The sequence below is a fragment of the Pteropus alecto genome, unplaced genomic scaffold, assembly GCF_000325575.1.
Source record: "Pteropus alecto unplaced genomic scaffold, ASM32557v1 scaffold8, whole genome shotgun sequence".
In the NCBI taxonomy this organism is placed as follows: Eukaryota; Metazoa; Chordata; class Mammalia; order Chiroptera; family Pteropodidae; genus Pteropus; species Pteropus alecto.
The window spans coordinates 3,723,399-3,739,855 of NW_006494609.1; the positions used below are offsets into that span (position 1 = coordinate 3,723,399).

The 16,457-nt window shown below is 40.3% G+C and overlaps 1 protein-coding gene across 13 annotated transcripts in view; it reads left to right on the forward strand.

The window, feature by feature from the left end:
• The window catches only part of TTLL5 (tubulin tyrosine ligase like 5), a 225,489-nt gene that overhangs the window by 121,391 nt on the left and 87,641 nt on the right, over nucleotides 1–16,457 (forward strand). The window lies entirely within an intron of this gene.

Genomic DNA, 16,457 nt, shown 5'->3' on the forward strand with positions numbered 1-16,457 from the left:
ACCTTGCTTTAGTGGCTATTAAATATGGGTTTAATTGCATCTGTTCCTGAGTCAAATGAGCTGGAGAGGAATGTGACTATTCTAGTGAAGTATTCTGACCAGCCGAGATATTGTTCCCGCCAAATGAAGAAACTGTGCCGTAGGTGTCCCGCTGAGTCCCCACCTCCTTGCCAGCATTTCCAGCCTTTGCCAGGCAGCCTTCTTTTAGTATGCTGACTTGCCTTGAGGTTGGGAGGGGTGACTAAAGACTTGGGCATGGAGGAAATACTTAATCGTTGTTAAAGTACCCGTTGATGTTAGAATTATTTCTTAAGGAACTAATGTGGGAAGCAGAGACTATGCCCAGGAAACAACATAAACACATTGCATCATGCTCTGCTACGGTGTCTTTCATACCAGTAATTATTGTGGTCAAGGGTGAAAAGAATCATCTCAGTTGAGAATTACAAATAGCTGAAGACTAAGAGGCAGGACTTTTAAAGACAGGACATCCTCTAAATATTCTATTTTCATTTTATAATCAGAGCCTTGTTTCTATGGAAAACATTTTCACTGCAATCTTGGATATATAATCTATACGACAAAGCTATAGCTGTTTTCCATACTATAAACAAAATGTAAAAACTTCACATTTTTCGAAGTAGAATTTTAGCATTTGTTATGCTTGTAGATAGAATGAGGGACATTTTTTCAAATAAATAATAGAGCCTTCTCTTGGTGTAGCACCCGTTAGTGCTGCGACACAGAAAGATGAGGGATCCATCAAAGTCAGGCGGGATCTCGAGTCCAGCGCTGTGGGTGGACTAACCCGAGCCAGACTGCGCTCGAGAGCTATGGTAGAACGGCACTTTATACAATCGACTTCAGAGCCACTGGCACCAGAGAGCAGCCCCCACAGAGTCCCCTGGTCTCTTTCCAGGGTTGTTGCACCCACGTCAGTCCTCTCTTCACCTGCTCTTTAAGCTTAAGGGCCAATTTGTAGGTTTCATTCCAGTCCAGGGTAGCCCTGGGAGATCTTCCTCTGCCCCTAGGTAACCTCTGGTTGCCAGGATAGCCTGGATCCTCAGTTTTGAGAGTTCCAGTTCCATGTGGAACTCCCAGAGGTACCTACTCTGAAGCAGCCCTAAAAATTCTCAGAGGTCCTTCCAGACCTGGCTATCACGTGGGCCCCAGCCAGAACTCCAGCGGGCATTCTACACAATACCATGCCCCGATTTCTGTTTTTAATTGGTAAGTCACTGTTTTGAAGATATTTATTTAGTCTCTTGTTCCTTAGTAGTAAGGGTGACTAAGTTTAATGAACATGGGATTAGTAGTTTAGAGATGTGAGTTTCATTACTGGTTTTGACACTAAGTGACCCTAAACTATTCATTTAATCTTTTCATTAGGTAAGCATACTTACATATAAACTGGCCTGTTTTGAGAGCTTTTAGATTGCCCTTGAAGTACTTTGATCTCCGCGGAAGTGGGTGCTAAGTAAATAAAAGGTACTCTTACGTGGTTTTCTACAATAGCAACAGTGGAGTCTGGTGCTGATAAACTCTGGTAACTCACTAAACTAGGGATGGTCCTGTGAACAGTAACAGGATGTAAAGAGAATCCATTGCTGGCTGTACTTTTCATCAGGATTCAGTGACTTGGTAGCCACAGGAATGAAAACTGGTGACTCACGAGAACTCTGCAAATAGTGTTATTTTTCATTTCCCTGTGGTGTTGCTATTGTTCTCAATTTTATGGATCACACAAGTTTTCACCAGACAACCTTGTTCTTCCCCCGCTTTTTGAAACTATCCCAAATGTAGCCTCAGGGCTGTCGTCTCCCATTGGGTCAGTGTGAGCTCAGCCCAGCTCCTCAAATCCCTCGGTTCCTTTGGTCTGTCTGGAGTCCCTGTTCAAGCTTTGTTGTGGGAGAGGAAGGCAAAGAGCCCACGACTTGCCCAGACAGTCTGAGGCCTGGCCATGTAGCTTGCAGTTCCCTAGACACTCTGGAGTTGGACTTGGCCAGCCATTCCTCTGTTGTTACTTTTCAGAGGTAATAAGTGAGATTAATTGCAGGCCATTCTCCAGAAGAGAAAGTAGTCAGGGCCAAATACAGTCACATGCTTAGAAGCCTGAGGTGTGCCTCTGAGCAAGGCCAATTTAGAATTATACAATAGGGCCTCCAGGATGCAGGTACCCAGTGTTCATGACCTCTTTTTTCTTAAAGGGGTTGTATTCGGTTTCTAGATGCTGATACCTGGGTATTTAAGCTTTTCTTTAGCCAATGAGATGGGTAGGATTTTTCATGCTGCCTTTTGATTTTCCATTTTCTGGGCACATGAGTTGTTAGGGGCTAAGAATTGATAGGCAGACGCATTTCCTCATTACTGCCAGCCTCATGTGGACCCGAACCAGGACAGGGAGGAGCACTCTCTAGGTGAGGAGTGCTCAGTGGGTTCACTGCGCATCTTCCTTGTGAGACCTAGAAGGGTTACTGTAAAGTCTTGGCTGCTGCTTGGAATGATTTGGGAAGGACAGGGCCTCAGACGGCTTGGCAGGAACCTGAGGCCCTGTTTTTTTCCAGTCCAGCCCTTCCTTGTAGATCGAGCTGTCAGGGAATCCCACGAATGTCTGGCTTCTGCCCCTTTGTATGTTTTTCCAGCATTTGTCATTGAATTATTTTTATCCATCTCTGGCTTTTTCACACACGCAACCTGAGGATTTGTCTGTTCCTCGATATTAAAGGTGGGGGAGATTGAAAGCACAGCCATGAGTTTGTTCCTCCTTGTTGTATGACAGGGCGAGACGTCATGGGCATGGGCTGCTCAGCCTGGCCGGTGCCCACTCTAGAGAACGGCTGTACGTCAGAACCTTAAATTCTATGCTGGGGAATGGGGTTCACTGAAACACCAAATCTTGGAAATTTGGGCCATATTTCTGTTACCCTGTCCCTCTTCTCTCTTATCCTTTAGCAACATAAAGAGTCTAGTATCCTGCTTTACATAATTTTTAGGAATAAGTTTTTTAGAGAGTCTGATTCTAGCTTAGCTAATACTCTTCTCCCTTCCTTTAGATTATTTCTTACCAATGTCAAGTCTCTGACTTCCCATCTTTTCTCAGAGATATTGAGTTTGTTATTTTCTTTTAAAAATATGTTCTATTCCTTTTCTATGTGTCGGGCATTATGTTACATACTGGGGAATAGCAATAAAGAAACAGAATGGTCCCTGATCTCACAGAGTTTACTGTTCAGGGTGTATCTTCATGTTCTTAGCAGGGTGCTAGGTGCTGGGTAGGGTCTAAAAGACTGAAGACATTGTGTTTGATCACTAGTGGGGAGAGAGAGCCAGATACACATGGAATGGTTAGCACTGTTGGGCGGCATATATCGAAGATTTAAATCTATGATGCAGGCAATTCGAAGTATCAAGAAGAGTATATGAGGGTTTAATCCTGTCACAGGCTACCGCTTGGATGAACCTCAAGGGCATTTTATTAAAGGAAATAAGTTAGTCACAGACACACAAATACTGTGTGATTCCACTCATCTGAAGTATCTAAAGTAGTCAAAATCATAGAAACAGAAAATGGAAAGGTGGCTGCCAAGGACTAGGGAGGAGGAGGGGAAAGGAATCAGTGTTCAGTGGCTATAGAGTTGGAGTTTTGCAACATGAAGAAGTTCTAGAGGTCTGTTGCACAATAGTGTGACTATACTTAACATTACTCAATTGTACATGTAACAATGTACAGTTGGTTAAGAATAAATAAGGATAATAACAAAATGGTTAAGATGGTAAATTTAAAGTTATGCTTTTTTCCCACAATAAAATAAAAGAGGAGTGTATAAAGTTTTAAAAGAGAGCCTCAAAGTTCAGCAAAAATTATTCAATGACCAAAATGGTAAGGTTTTGCTTCTATCCTCTGCCCCTTTTTAAGGGAATTATTCTGAACCTATTCCTTCGAATACTTCTATTTATTTAAAAGTTTGTTAACTTTATAGAAAAGGGGGCCATCAACTCCTACTAGGAAGATGGCATGGCGTAGTGAAAAAAGAAGGGACTTTAGGGTCAGACAGATCTGTGTTTGTCTTGCTGAGTATGTGATGTTGGATAAGTTATTTTGCTTCTCTGAGACGCAATTTCCCCATCTGCTTAAAATACAGATGATAATACCTACCTCATTAAGTAGTTATCAGATTTAATTGTATGCGAAAGCAGCCAGTAGAGTGCCTGGTTTTGGTATAGGTTCTTGATGATAATTTTCTTTTCAGAAAAAAAAAAAGAAGAAGAAGAAGAAACTTAAAATTGGGTTTGCTTGGGATACCTTTGCTTGGTATTGCTACACCAGTTATTTTAGTATCTAATTGAGAGAAAACTGGCCATCACTCACATGCAGTGTGCTCCTGGAGCTGCATTACAGAGATGTGGTCTTTCCAGCTGTGGAGGGAGGGCATCAGAGTGGGGCCAGCAGGAGACTCTTCCTTTTTCTTTGACCCCTTTGTCGAAGGGTGACTTCTTTCTACTCAACAGGCCTTTCCTCTCCACTATCTTCTTCTAAATGTTGAAATTTCCATTGCAGCTTGATGTTCCAGCCAGTAAACACTCATATTTTCCGTCTATCCTGGGGGTCGAGCTTTGGGAGAGCTTTTCTCTGGAGGAGTTTGGAGCTTATAATTTTGTACTTTATCCTGTTATATAAACAACACTCACTAGCCAAAGAGCACAATCCCAAAAAGAAACCACTTTGGGGGGGGCCTAAAAAAATACTCTTTCATGTCCAGAGTTTTGTAGAAGTAATATTTCACTCCCTATTCTCCTTCCTTCCTTTCCATAGAATAAAGTTTACCTGACCTCCCTCCTCTTGAGTCCTAGCTCTCACCATTCCTTCCCCTTGGGTAAAATGTTTCTCTGGCACATGAATGATGAAGGCCTGTATGTCTATCTGAAATTCCTCTGCTTCTTTTTTCACTCAGCCAGACACATAACCTCTCATGGGTTATGCTCTGTGTCAGTTCAAGCTCTGTGACAGATTATACAGTTCCTCATTCACCAAGGAAGCTGAGTGCCATGGGCGTTTGTGCCAAGGCCAGAAGGATTGGGCTTCTGCCTGTTGAAGGAATGCTGGTAAACTTAGGAAATGTGTCAGAGATAGCTGGCTGGACATCATACCAGGGCCTAGGCAAACTAAGTTTGGGAATGGGCCTAGGATCAGGAGTAAAAGAAGTGGATCTTTTCTTATCTGCAAGCCAAAATAAAATGCAGTTTGCTTTGTGGTTTGCCAGCTTAGCATTTTCCAGTTTAGTTTGCCTCCTCCCCTCCCCCGCAAAGTATTAAAGATAAACCACCTTAGGATTAACACACACACGTGCATACACACAGAGTCATTGTTAGAGGCAAGATCTTATCCTATTTAACTCTTCACTTCGTAATTTTATATTTATCCATAATTGATGATTATTCTGGTTTTAAGAGACCTGAATGACAAAAATCCATGTACTAAGCCAAATGAGACCCCTTTTCTAGAATTAAAAAATGATATCGGAGTTAATTCAGAATCGGTTTAATTTTCACAGGATTTTCTATCATCTATCTTTCCAAGTTAACTCTGTTTACCAGCCTTGAAAACGTTTGGAAAGAATCGGTGGTGAAGAAACACTATATCTTTCTTTCTGACTCCCGTAGAGAAACACTGATGATTCATTTTTAAAGCTTACTTAATGTTGACTCAACAGATTTAGAAGGAAGACCAGCCAGCTTCCCTAAACCTTTGGTTAAAGATCCCATCCTACCCTCCTGCCCATCTTTTTGCTAGAAGACTCAGCATGTTATTGACCAAGTACAACTAAGAAATCAGTGCTTTTTAAAAAAATCCTTTTTTTAAGGACTTAATAGGCTAAAAGGAAAAAAACTGGTATTTGTGTCTTAATAATAGAAAACAATAGACTTGTAGCCTCTGAAAAGGAATATAGGTCCTCTCATCCCTGAAGCCATCTTGAAGAGCAGAGTTGGTATAGATTCTGGTTTTGGTGTACTTTCTTGATAACTCTTAGTTCCTTTTCCAGAAAAGAGAGAAACATAAAATTAGACTCGCGTAGGATGTGGTATTGCTATACCACTTAATTTAGCACCTAGTTTAGATACAGCTGGCCATCACTGACATTCAGTGTCACACAATATCATAATAGGGAAAGCAGTTACACCTAATCACAACTCTGAGGTTTGCATTATTTTTATTGGGAAGTATCTCTTTGTTACTGTTTTGATTACAAACCATTAAAATGTTCCTAAAGGAAGATAAGAGAAGCCAAACTTAAAAGGCCATTTAAGTATGGAGCCAAGTGTTTTTTGAGAGATGCAAATAAGGCTGGATGTGGGAGGGGCCCAGAATATGAGAGCTTAGGAATTCAAAATGTTGCATCATATAGGAGGCCTAGGTGTTCATAGTAATTAACAGTAGAACTCTTGTCCCAATTGGACCATTTTTATACTTCAGAGGCAGTAAAAGGATGGGGGATTTTTTGGACTTTTCATGAATTATCAGGCTAAGACTTGTATTAATTTGGCTTCGAAGCCAATAATCAGTGCGTTTGGCCTGATTCTTAAAATAAGTTTTACTATCTTTCTGCGATGAAAATAAAATATGGGCACATCTCAGTAATATGATTACAACCTAGGATTTACATGAGAAAAGCAGGTTTTCTGACACAGCAGGTAAAGAAACCATAAAGGATGTTAATAAGTGAGATGTACTTAAAGGCTGGAGGAAATCAAATTATGTTTTGAAACTGGGTTGCACCAAAGAAAATGGAGTACATGAAAGAATCTGCCTATACAATTAGTGCTCTCAAATATCTTACAAACTGCTTGAAACCAACACTGACATTTGAAATAGAAGCCCCCAAAAGAAGAGTTTTGTTATCTTCTTCACCACATATTTATTATACTGAAATATTTGAAAATGAGGAAAGATGAAATTGGTAATAAGTGATGTTCTAGCTGGGAAATGGCTTTATCTACTAGTTGCTAAAACAACGTTATCCCAAAAAAAGTTAACAGGCATGTACTGAATATCCCCTAAATACAAGGCACTGGGCTGCACTCTGGAAGAGGAGGTAGACAAGGTCTCTGTCCTCAAGGAGGAAAGTTAATAGTTGTTTAAGTTATTAATGCAGGTACTGTCAAACAATATGTGCTTAATTGTTGAATAAGGGGATTATGCTGTAAGTGGTGTGAGTTCAGAGGAGAAATTGATGACTCTGGAGAAAGGGGCAAAAACTTCATGAAAAAGAAAGGGGTGTGAGCCGAATCTGGAAAGCTGAATGGGACTTGGCTAGGCAAAGAGGCTAATATTAATCAAGAAAGAATTGCACATTTACGTTGTGCTTGACAGTATGCGAGGATCTATGAGAGCATCAAAGCAACATGCCCCCACGCTCCTGCTAAGTTCAGTGGTTCAGCAAGAGTGGTTTAGAGAATGCTGCCCTGTATGTTTACTTATTTTTTTGCACTTGAAATACAAAATGACTGATTAAAGGGGAGGCATATGGGTTCAGAGGAGTTCACAGTTCAGAAAGGATACTAAAATAGGTGGAAGGATAATACTCTGCAGGAAAGGTTTATGGTAGTATTTAAATTCAGGCCTAGATTATGTATAGGCTACAGATAGTTGAAGAGGAGGTGAAGGGAAAGAAAGATAATGCACAAGTTGCATAAGGCATTTTGAAGGGATAGTGAATGGGAACGAACCTTCCTGAAGCAGAACGTTTCTTTTAAAAATAATGTATTAGTCAAAATACTTTGAGTTTCAAGTGATAGCAACTAAAATCAAGCTACTTTTAACTGCAAAGGAGATTTTTCAGTTCATATAACCACCAAGAGGTCTAGAAGTTGGTATTGGGGGCCTAGGAAGCATCATTAATCATACTTCTTGTTTCCTCTAATTCACAACTAAACAAGAAATTATAGAAAAAAATCAGAGAGATAGCAAAATATTGGCTTTATTGCTGATAAAGATAAATTGGAGAATACAGCTTAGACATTTGGCACAATTGAACTTCTACCTCTCAGATCTAAGTCATTTTAATTTGTTTTATTTATTCTAAAGATTTTCTTTATTGATATTTTATTAATTTTATAATTACAATATTTGAGGAAAAAGTAAAAAGACCTCGTAATGTAACAAAAAAAGTAAGAACAAAAAAACAAAAAATAATGTGGCCTGATATGCACGGCGAACATTTACCCCAATCTACCTTTCCAGTTTTATTCTTCTTCACACATTCCGTTCCAGCCGAACTCAGTGGATCAAACATAAGTATATTTTCCCATCACTGCATCCTCGTATATACCATTCTATAGCACTTACCTATTGGTTTACCGTTTGCTTACTGTCACTCCTTCATGAACGTATAAGTTGTCTCATTTACTATTGTGTCCCAGACACTTGGTAAACAGACACGTAAAAATAAAAAACAAATACTAAATAAAAGGATGAATGAATGGGCACCCTGCTCCTCACCTGCATTTCTACTTGTCCAAACCCTTTTCTCCTATAGGGTTTGGCTCAGCTCAGCCTTTGTGCAACTTTTTCTGATCTCCCAAGCAATGTCGATAGGATTTCTATTGCTTCTATTCTTCATCCACTGGACTCAAGTTCCTAAAAAGATATAATTCAAAAGAAGCTCTGACTAAGTGAACAAATTTTCATTGCTAGAGAATGGATCTTTGTGGCTCTGCCTATCCTACTGAGCCAAACACTAGGAGTAAGGCCCTGTTTCTTCTCCGTTGAGTTTAGAGCTCACTTACCCCCTTCCCAAGGAATCAGGTCTTTATTGCTTCTCCTTTGGACCTTATTCAGTTTTTCCTAGTTATCCAAAATCAAAAGTGCCCTATAAGGAAGAAGCCCTCCATAATCTGGGAGGTGGGAGGAGGGGTAGAGGCAGGGTGTAGAAAAAGAGGAAAAGCAGAGAACCTTTCCTTTACCATCCTTTTCCCCACCCCATGTAATCGACAGGAGCCTTAAGAGCTACTCCTAAAAGATAATTCTGAGTGAAAGGGCATCCGCCATCTTTGGCAGTCTAGTACAAGATAGCTATCTCGCGACTTCAGCTTTTTCACATGGGTTGACTACTCAGTTGTAGTGTTTGCTGAATGTGTTTCTGTGGTGTTTCATCTTTTTTGGTATTCTTTATAGTAGTTTCTTCCTCCTTGCTGTCCTTCATTTGGTAGAGTTACTGGCACCTTCTGCCTGAGTGGTTAGTGTGGGGACAACATCATGTCAGGCCACCACCCCCCTACTGCAGTTCTAGTATCTGCTTACCTCTGCTGTGACACTTACCACGTCATCCTCTATTATATTGCGGTTGTGTGCTTGTCTTACCTCCTGTATTAGATTGTAAGCTTTTTGACATAAAACCCTGCATCTTGTACATCTTTATGTCCTTACAGTTACCTGTTCAAAGTGTTCAGTAAATATTTGGTGAATAAGTGACTTGATCAATGGTGTCTAATATAGTAGCCATAAGCCACACGTAGATATTTAAATTTAAATGAAATAAAACTAAATAAAATGAAAAATTTAGTTCCTCAGTCATACTAGCCAAATTTCAAATGTTCAGAAGCCACATGTGACTCGTGGTGACCATGTTGGCAACCAAGCGCAGAACTAGATGATTGACCTAAAGATGTGTTAAAGACCCAAACTTGGTCAATAGATTAAAAAAATACAAAGAAATAAGTTTCTAAGAAAGGCATAATCTTGATTATCCTTTTAGGCTCTTCTGTAGATGTCAAGACTTTTTTTGTTTATATCTGAAGATTTATCACAGATGTTGTTCTTGAACTAATTTGTGGTGCCGGGAGGGGCATATTCTAATGCCTTGGGAATCTCAAAAGCCCAGAGCTTCTGTATTACTAGTGTCTAACCAATCAGAGCTGGGCTGTCTGAGAGGAAGGGGCTTTTTAAACAGATCTCAATATTATTTTATTTTCTGGGATACGCCCATGGCTAGATATTGGGTAGACGTCTTGCTTTTCTATACTAACCCAGCCCCCAGCCCCCTACCTGCTTGGCTGGCAGTTCTGACTTGGCTTATAGAGCTGCTATAGCCCTGGGGAACAGAGCCAAACATGCGGAAGTGGTTACGGTACTAGCTCCCAGGGAAGCTGTGGCTAGCAGGGGGAGTGGGTGGGGTCCTGCCTAATGGCTTTTCAAAGAAGCCAAATCTTTGAAGTTTTGTTTTAGCAGCTGCCAGGTATGCTGTTTCAGCACTTTGTAGACTCTCACTGTGTTCCCATATCACATTTTTTCTTTACTATATATGCATAGTATACACAATGGAGCTTGGATGTTAGGAGGATAGATATAAAATTGTGAAGTTGCTAAACACAACATTCTTGCTTCTTCTTTTTTTTTTTTTACTGTGACTCTGCTGTGAAATAGCCACTTTGATGCTCCCTGTTCCCTTTTCAGTTCTGACCTTTTCTGATCACCTGCCAATGGAGAGGCAAAAAGAGTCCTTTTCTATTTTGGGAAAGTAGTAAGTTTTGAAAAATTGGAATTCCTACTTTTCTCTAATGGATTGGGGCATCACTCTTTGAGAATAGACCATCTCCCTTTTCCAAAAGGATAGATGACAACATCCAGCATATAACTCTAACACTTTTGGTCTTGGAGTACATTTCTTGAACAGAGATCTTGTTCACCTTTGCATCCTCAGCATTGAGCACAATGTCAACTAATAAAATTTGTTAAATGATTGACTTGCAAGTGCTTTGCTGAGGGGGAGGGCCTGGGTTGCAGAGTACCCCTCCAGAGTCCCCACTCTAGGCCTTCCCTGCTTTCTCGCTTAGTGATCCCTTTTTCCCATCCAGTCTACAGTCACCTCAAACCTTTACCAGCTTCCCCTCAATTTTCTTCTTCCTCTGAACCCTACTCTTTTAGAGTATATTATGTGCTGCCTTGTGTAATCACTTTTTATACCTTTGTCTTTTCTCTTCTGAGATGTAAGTCTGTTAAAGATAAAGTATACAAATTTAATTGCTTTGTGTATTTTATCCCCACACAAAGAACCCTGGACCAGGAATGGGAGGACCGAGATGCTGGTCTCAGGTCCACCTGAAACTTCCTGACTTGGGGTAGATCTTTTGACAAAACTTGAGCCTAATTTTGCCATGTGAAAAGTGATAATGCCTGGATTGTCATGGGAGTTCCATGTAAACTAGGAGGTACTGCACAAGATCAGGTCTTTTCAGTATTAATAATGCCACTATAAAGTAATAATGTTTGTTTATGCTGCTGATGATACATAGACTAATCTCTCCCAAAGTTGAGGTAAATCACAAGTTCAGTCCCACATTACTCAGCTTGGCAGAGGTTTAAAGCATTAAATATCCATCCCAGGCACCCTTTGTCATCGCCTCTCTTTCAGTCTGCAGGTTCATCTTTTCCGACCTGTGGGGTCATTCTTTTTCTTACTAGTCTCCCCCTTCTCTCCTCAGGCTCAGGCTGAGTTCTCTCTCTTTTAACCCGCTCTGCCTTGAAGAAGCAAGGTTGTCCTGCCCCGTTTCTCAGTTTGGGCTGGAATTGCTATCCTGGTGGACCCTTACCTCCTCAGCGTGGCTCTCCGCCTCCCGCAGCTCTGTCTACAGCATCGGACCCCGTCATCCTCCTCCCCCCGCCCCCAGCCCCGCACCTTCAGCACAGCTCTGCGTCCTATCCTGTTTTCCTCTCCCTGCCCTTGCTCTTCTGCAAGGCTGTCCCTTCAGTGCCCCTTTCCATGTCATGTCCTCCTGCATTTTCTTCCTCTGAGGTCAGACCTTTCATCTAGAAAGTCAGTTCCCCCTTTTAAGACTTGGATGTTTGATGCATTTTCACATCCCTGTCACTCAGTCCCCATCACCTTAAGGCACCTCTTTCTCAGAGCAAAGTAGATAAATAAGCCCTGCCATTTTTAGTGCTGTCATATGGCTTGAGAAGTTTCAAATTCTTATATTTTAAAATATCTAAGATCTCAACATTTAAATGTTATTATCAAGTGTTCGAGAGCATGTATTTTAGAAGCAGACCCCTCCTTTTTTTAGCCACTTACTATCTTTGTTACTTAGGGCAAGTTCTTTGAGCTGATTATTCAAATTTCTAAGTGAGAATAAAATGCCTACTTCATAGGGGTATTCCAAGGAGCCAGTGAAAATTAAATGACATAAGAAAAGCATGTTCATACAGTGCCTGCCACAGAGTAAGTGCTCAGTAAGTGGGAATTATTGTGAACATGTCCACGTTATCTATTTATACCCTGTTTTATAGGTGTTAAAAATCGAGACCCAGAGAACTTAAGGGGGTTGTGCAAATTCTCACGCCTACCTGGTGATAAAGGAAGGACTAGAACCCAAGGTTTCTAAATCTTTGCCTGGAGATTTTTCTATTTGAATCCTTTAACTCTTCACAGGTTCATTTGTTCTAGTTCCCTTCTTATGTCCTGGTGGAACATAAGACTATTCCAGAGACAGGAAGGTTTATTGATTTGTGCATTCGTTTTTTCAGCAAACATTGCATGACTGTGATGTGTCCAGGCTCTGGGTGGACAAAGACCAGAATGATAAACTCACTGCCTTAGTGGTTGGTCCAGTAGGTAAGAAATAATCGCTGTGAAGAACAGTCACAGTGCAGAGAACATGCCAATAAAAGGCATCTCAGGACCTCAGGGAATAAGCTCAGTCAGGGGAAGAACAGAATAGATTTTGCAGAGAATGGATTATTTTTTACTAGGTGACAATGGCAGAGACTTGTGCGAAGGCAGGGAGGCGTGGAAGAGCATGCCTAATGGGCAGTATAGGAAATGGTTCAAGATGAGATGGGAAAGTTAAAGTGCCTAATGTGCCATGCTGAGAGAATTTTATCCCATTATCTGCCCTCTAATGTCAGATGAAGAAGTCGGGAGAGTTTTTTGGTTTTTTGTTTTTACTTTTAACATTTTTGGATCTTTATACATAATGTTTCCATTATCTTCCGCTTCCCCATTCACATCTGGCAGATTCTTTTTGTCGTTCTGATCCAACCCAACTGTAACCCTTACTCTGTGCACCATTTACCCAATCCCTCGCAGAGGCAGCTTCTTGTTTTGTAGCTACAGCATTTAGATTGTGTTATAATTTTCATGACTTTCCCCTACCATCTCTTTTGAAGTCAAGACTTATACATCTTTTATTCTGTTGGCCCTTAATGCAGTTTCTGACACATAGTATCCACTGGTTTAATGTATCCTGAATGGATTTAAATACCTAGGTTCATAAATACCTAGGATCATAAGATCCGACTTCCTCCTAGGCAACCTCTAGCTAGTGCCTATCTTTGGCACCACAAAAAATTTAGATGGAAAATGTAGACCTTTTCCTTTAACCAGAGCTACAACTCAACATGCTTGTCATCTTCAGGATTTAAGCTTTGGCTTCCTCTAGGAAGGAACCCTAACACTGAGCTGATCAAAAACCTGCTATGGCTACAGTTGTTACCCTTTTTGTGTCTGTAACGCAGTTCCGTATACTAGAACTTTGCTCGACACACTTGAAGGAATTAAAAGACAAAACAATACCCAGTGAATTCCACTCGGTGGAATCAGTATTGAAGTAGAGTAATAATTCATGGTGTCCATTAAACCAGCAGTCCCTAACTTTTTTGGCACCAGGGACCGGTGCTCCTATGAAAATCTTATAATGCCTGATGATGTGAGGTGGAGCTAGGTGGTGATGCTAGTGCTGGGGTGTGGCTGCAAATACAGATGAAGCTTCGCTCGCTCAGTATTGGTCCTCAGCCCCAGGCTTAAGGACCCCTGCATTAAACTGCTGCATGTATACTCCTCAGTCATCCATCTTTCTGTGGCCATTTGAGTAATATTATTTATTTACTGCCTTGACTGGACTCACAAGGAAAAGTTTCTCCATAGTCTAATAAACATACTGTCTGTATTTGGAACCAGTTCAATGTTATGTATCACCTCTTACATATTGCAGATGTATCCTAAGCGACACCATGCTACAAGATCCAGCCAGCTCAGCATTCATCTGAATGACATAGCTGTAACACTGTATTAAAATATGTAGTCAAATATATTTTACATACTGATCAAACTTTACACACTTATGAAGTTTTCTCTGCCCACAACGTTGAGAATCTCTCAAGGCTTTAATGAAGGGATGCATTGTACTCCAGTAGCAGACCATAGTGGCATAATGTACCCTAGTATGTGCTGTGGTCGGATAGCAGGCCACTCTGTTATGATAATGCTTTAAAGCTAATTTTTCTTTTCCTTTTAAAATTTGTCATCTAAGTAATTTCGTTCTCTTTGCTGCATAACAAATAATCTCAAAATTTAGTGGCTGAAAACAAAAAACACTTATCTCAGTTTCTGTGAGTCAGGAATTGAGGAGCAGCTTAACTGGGTGGTTCTGGCTCAGGCTCTTTGCTGAGGCTGCAGTTAAAGAGTCAGCCAAAGGGGCTACAGTCACCTGCGGGCTCGCCTAGGACTGGAAGACCTGCTTCCGGGAAGGCTCTCCCTCACATGGATGATGAGTTCATGCTGTTGGCAGGTGGCCTCGGCTCCTCACCACTCGGACTCCTCCACGGGGCTGCCTGTGTGTCCCCAGAACAAATGACTCAGGAGAAAGACAGAAGCCACCGTGTCTTTTATGACCTAGCCTCAGAAGTTACACATCATCGTTTAAATTTTTTTTTTTATTTTAATTGTGGTAAATACACATAACATAAAATTTACCATTTTAATCATTAAGGGTCCAGTTCAGTAGCATTAAGTGTATTATGACCATCCATCTCTGGAACTCTGTTCATCTTACAAAACTGAAACTCCGTGTCCATTAAAAAATCCTCCTCATTTACCTTCCTCAGACCCTGGCAACCACTTTTCCACTTTCTCTGTGAATTTGACCACTCTAGGTACCTCGCAGAAGTGGAATCGTATAGTATTGGACCTTTTGTGACCAGCTTATTTTATTTAGCATAATATCTTCAAGGTGCCTCCATGGTAATTTGTGTCAGAATTTCGTCCTTTTTAAGACTGAATAATATTCCATTTTATGTATGTGCCACATTTTGTTTATCTATTCATCCATCGATTGACACTTGGGTTGCTTATACCTGCTATTCACGTAGGTATATAAATAGTTCGTGTTCCTAATTTCAGTCTTGGGGGATATATTTCCAGAGTGGAATTGCTAGATCATATGAAAATTCTGGTTTTTTTTTAAGCTTAATTAATTCACTTTATTTTTTCTGTGTAAATACACTAAGTGGTGGCCATAGCTGGAGCCTGGGTCCTCCGCACAGAGACTCTGGTATTGGTCTTTATTAGATGGTCAGTGAATTCCTAATAAGGAGACTTGAACACAGCCTCTTTCCAGAGGTTAGGGTGAGATATCTATAGGTATTGGATATTAATCCCTTATGAGATATATGATTTGCACATTTTTTCTCCCATTCTATAGGCTGTTTATTTACTCTGTTATAGTGTCCTTTGATTCATAAAAGTTTTTAATTTTGATGAAATACAATTTTTCTATTTTTTCTTTTGTTACCTTTGCCTTTGGTGTCATTTCCAAGAAATCGTTGCCAAATCCACTGATGTGAAGCTTTTGCTCTGTTTTCTTCTAAGAGTTTTATAGTTTTAGCTCTTAGATTTAGGTCTTTCAACCACACTGTCATTTTTGCAGCATCCTGTTGTTTACACAGGCCAGCTCTATTCGGGTGTGGGAGGCGATTACACAAGGGTATGAATACCAGGAGGAGGGATTGTTGGGGTCATCTTGAAGTTTGGTTCTCACAATAATTCAAGTACATAGACTTAAAAGTGAAGTAATTCTATAAAGTTATAATGAAAATGGGAATCCTGTGCCCCTTCTTTTTTGCTGCTACCCAACCTTAATTTCTACACCTCAGGGATAACTGCTTTCAACTTTTTTTTTTAGCTGTTTCTTCTGTTATTTACCTTTATATTTCTAAATGATATGTTCTGCCATTTTTGGCTTTTCATATTATATACTATTTATTAACTTTCCATCAAAAGATGAAAGTTTAGCATTCCTTACTACCTCCTGCCCCTACTCCAACCACATACACGCATAACACACACTTCTCTTCCTCCCATCCTTGAATTAGACACATAGTATAATTATTGGTTAGATCAGTGTTCACTGTTTTCATTATCATGCCTATGCCCTTGGAAACTTTCAGGTCCCTTAGAGTCATCATATCTTCTCTTTTGTTTATTCATTTCTCTCTCATTCTGTCGGACTTTCTGGGAAATTCCCTTAATGATTTTCTATACTATCTACTTTCGTAAGTGCGACTTGGTTACATGTTGTAAAGTTAAGAATTGTTCTGAGTTTCAGATTTCTTCTATTTCAAGACAAGTTATACAGTACTGAATCAAGGGAAGAATATATATAATTATAATTACTATATTACAGTA